The following is a 4,405-nucleotide window of genomic DNA, read 5'->3' as shown; positions in this document are numbered from 1 at the left end:
ATAAATGTGAGAGTGCCACGCGGCAGTTACACAAAAAAAAGAGAAAATAATATAAAGTCTTTGCTAAAAACTATAAGACAGTTACAGTTCACAGATTCTAAAGAGACAAATAGTTACAGTTCATTGTTTTTCTGTCCAGCCTTAACAGTTGCATACTATCAGGGCTGAGGCAGCTCTGCAGATGGACTCCATTTTCCAGCAGGCCTGGCAGTGGTGGCTCCTTCCAGCTGCTGCCGCTGGCTGGAGCCCCACAAAGACTGGCTGGAACCCATGCAGACAGGGCCCAAGGCCTGGACTGAGCACATAGCCCTAGCCCCAGCCCGTCTCACATGTGGGGATCAGGGTCCCTGCAGCACCCACTCTAGACCTGCCGACCCTGACCACGATGAGTGGCAGCAGCGGTTGGGCAGAAGTTGCTGCTGCTGGGTGCGGAGAAAAAGTAGAATTGAGTGGGAGCTGCGGTCACCTTCCCCTCACCGCTGCCATTGTCTGCAGTCACCTCCCCCTTCTTGCTGCAGTTGCCAGAGTGGACATTGTGGTTGCTCTGTGGTTCCTCCCACACCCAGGAGCAACTTCTGCTTGGCCACCACTGCCTGTGCACTAAGGCTGCCAATGCTGAAGGAGGGCAGCAGCTCCAACCTCTCATCAGGCTAAAAGGGCAGCCTAGAGGTGGTTTTGGTGGCAGTGGGAGGCCCAGCTAAGTTCCTCTTGCTGAAGCTGCTGCCCACCCATGCCCACACCAGCTTCCCCCCTGCAGTACCATCCCACATAAGGAGGTTTGGTAAGCTGTTGCATGGTGTGGGGGGTGGATACTCACTTTGCCTGTGACAGCTCCCCAAAACTCCCTATGTGGCCTGTGGGCCCAAATAATTGCCAGCCCCTGGTTTAGATTAACTTTGGCCTCATATAGACATTCAGTTTCTCCTGGGGTAGTCACTGCTCTTCTAGGAGAGACCACAAGTGTACAGATGTTCAGGTTTTTTCTCCCTGAGTAAAAATGGCCACGCCAGGGGAAAAATAACTTGGGAACAACCAGAATTAAATCACTCCCAGGAGAAATTCTCCTGGGAGAGTGTCTGTACATCCCATGGCTTTTCTCAGCAGAGAATATAGTCCTCCAGCTTCCCTACCTTTCCCCTGCCCAAGGAGATAGGGTGTCACTCACTGGACTGCTGCTCCAAAACATTTCCACTTTACAATCCCCACATTCTGCTGCAGGGAAACACAGGATGAGCCTGGGTTAGCCAATCAGGGCTGCCCTATGCACTGATGTCATCTGTTGCCAGGCAGACTGAAGAAACTTGCAGAGCACTCCCTGGCTGCACAGTGTAAGCCAGGGGCAGGCAATTACTTTGGGCAGAGGGTCACCTACTGAGTTTCAGTAAGTCATTGAGGGGCGCATGACAGGCAGCCCAGGGCAGATTAATATCAATTTTCTAAATTTTTTAGGGGCCCGGTGGGCCAGATAGAATGGCCTGGTGGGCCGCATTTGGCTCTCGGGCTCACTTTTGCCCACCTGTGGTGTAAGCTCTTCAGGGCCTCAGCATTGAATGGCTGTACACATGGCTCTTGGTAAATTTCTCTACAAGAACAAACTCAGGAGAATTCTCCCAGAACGTTTGAATGTGCGTTATGCAGCCTTTGTTTAGTTCTAAAAACAAGACACTGCCCAGCTTGGAGATGGCATGGTGAAGCTTCTGCAGGAGCTGAGCTGTGTAGTTTGAGGGATTTTCCTTGGGGGTGACTGTCAGGGTAGGGGGCTGGGTAATGTTGGCAGAGCTCTGTGCATCTGAGAGATGCAGCAGGGAGCTGGGTGATACCGGGCATTATGGCCCCAAGAAAGTCACAAGGCTCATGGGGCAGCATGATGAGTGAAATGAAGCTTCGAAGTGTGAGCAAGGAACCTCTTTTTATGCTTCATTTTTACTTTACTCAGTAAAATTACAACTTCGTACATTCTTTGTAACTTCCTTGAATATCTGAGTCTATCAATGACTTCTGTCCAGAACAATCCAAAATTGCTCACATTAGAAAATAACAGTAATACTTTTATGAACAATTTTGTTTTTAATACAAAAATTCCAGTCTTCAGACTTCACTATCCACATTATTTAAACATTAAAATGCGTTTTGAAATTGATACTGATGAAGAAGCAGAAAAACCATGGAGCCAGGTACTAATCTCATTCAGACAGTGCTAGCAAATCTATCCCACTATTATTAAAAAATATGTCTTTCCTGTAGCAATATTATGGATGTCAAGTATGTGGGGGCCCAAGGGCCCTGACCCACCTCAGGAAGAGGGCTATCACCTGAAGGGTGCAAAACTTTCCACATGTCTATCATCTTACCCCCACCCTCCCACAGCAAAAATAAAAGTCAGCACCTATGAACAATAATATTGTGTTTATTATATGTGTTAGGTTTCAACACCTCCATAAACCAAATAGTTTTTAATTTGTACTACTATATTTCCAACACTAGATGGCCTAAGAAAACCAGTTAATTGAGCCCATAATTTCTTAAACAGTTGTAGTGTTCTTTTGTATCAGATTTGAAATTTTAATGTGTTGGTATTAGGCAGAAAGTTACATTCCAAATGTTGGCTTGAATATGACAACTATTTATTGTGGTATTTGTTTAAGTATGTGGGATTAAATAGTATTTTGTGGCAATAATTAGATGCCTGTTAAGCTTTTGGCATTTCTAGTAGAAAATTAACTAATATTTACTGAGCATACACATGCACATATGCTCCAGTCTACTGCATGGAACGACTGAAAAGAGAATGGCTCAGATGCATAGTAGGAAGATCAGTAATTTCACCACCCTCTTCCACCTGGCCACAGAAGCTGCACTCTGAGAGAATCACATGGGCGTGATCCCCAGGGACAGAAGGTTGCTGGTAATGTGCACGAGGATAGCTATTTTCTGTGTTGATATTCCCCTTATTCAGGGAATGCTGTGTCAGCATAAACCTGTTGGGTTTATTCCAGAGCATGAGTAGAGGCAATATAAGGGTGCTATGTTGCGCTCTGCACCAATTCCCAAACCTATCTTCTCCCAAACATTCAAATATTCAGAATAAAAAACAGGAAAGGAATGAGGTAGACAGCGAATCTCTCTCTGCAGACCTCCCTCTTCCCCCTTCTCTCTTGCTCTCTGCCCCCTCCCTTGTTTTTTTATTTTAATTTCTCTCTCCTTCTTATACTCTGCTTTATCCAAGTCCTGTCACAGCATGTGATGAAGTAACCCTGAGTTCACAAAAGCTTATGCTCTTTCTATACATTTCTTAGTTGGTCTGTAATGGTGCTTATCTACCCTGCCTTCTGACTGGCTTCAGACTAACATGGCTAACTACTTCTCTCTGTCTCAGCTGAAATAACTTTAATTTGAGAGTTCTAGAGTTTTGAGCTATATGCTTTTCTTCATAGTCTTCTCCTTGCTAACAGGTTAGAACAACTTGGTTATTAAGCAGCTGGCTGCTCAGTGATGTATCAATTAGTTCCTGTATAATTTATCCTTTACTCATTACTGTATTTTGTATGCCAAAACTAGGTGAGGTAAAGAACACTGCAGGTAATGCAAAGAAAGAAGCTGCTTAATTTGGGCCCACAGTTGAATCTGCTGATGGGATGTGTAGAGAAGGTGGATTTTGACAAGGACCATGCTGGTGGAGTGACCAACACATCGGGCAGGGGTAATACGAAAGACTGAAAACAGGTAGGTTGGGTCAAGGCTTAGGGTTGTGTTACACTTTCAGCTTAACACTAAGCAAGCACAATTAAAACACAAGCAGATGCATGTTCACAGATGCATGTTCAAACCATATAGGTGCCCTCAGAAGTTGTTCCCTTTCAGACTAGGGTTATTGTCCAGTGATTTTGCAGAGGTTGCAAGTGAATGTGCACCTTAACAGGTACTAACTTTAAGACAACATAGCATTCCAGTGATTTTTAGCAGTTACAAGTGAACATGTGACAAAAGCCTTAGAATCAATGAAGAAGAGAATATACTTAAACAATAGACCCAAATCTACCAACTCCTAGGGGGTTGCCCTAAACACTAAATCCTTTAAGCTAAACCCCTCTTGGATATTGGCTATTTTAGGCAACTTCCTTTTTGTGGTGTCCTGGCTCCTAGCCATGCGCCTGCACACCAGCCCTCCAGCGGCAAGTCAGAGCTGTGCAGGCCAGAGACCATATTAACCCTAAACATGTATGACTCGCAGCATATTCTAACTCTAATATCATATAACTTTCCATAGATTTAGCATGATCTCAGGGTAACAAAGCTGTTAGGCACCAAATTACCTTTCCCATGACTTCCAGTAGGCAGAAAGATGAGATGCTGAGTTTCTGCTCCCTTCTGTCCTTTGTTGATTTAACCTTAAGATATTACAGTG

Source organism: Crocodylus porosus, unplaced genomic scaffold (assembly GCF_001723895.1).
Source record: "Crocodylus porosus isolate Cpor-Errol unplaced genomic scaffold, CroPor_comp1, whole genome shotgun sequence".
NCBI lineage: Eukaryota > Metazoa > Chordata > Crocodylia > Crocodylidae > Crocodylus > Crocodylus porosus.
Note: the sequence above shows the minus strand (reverse complement) of the source record.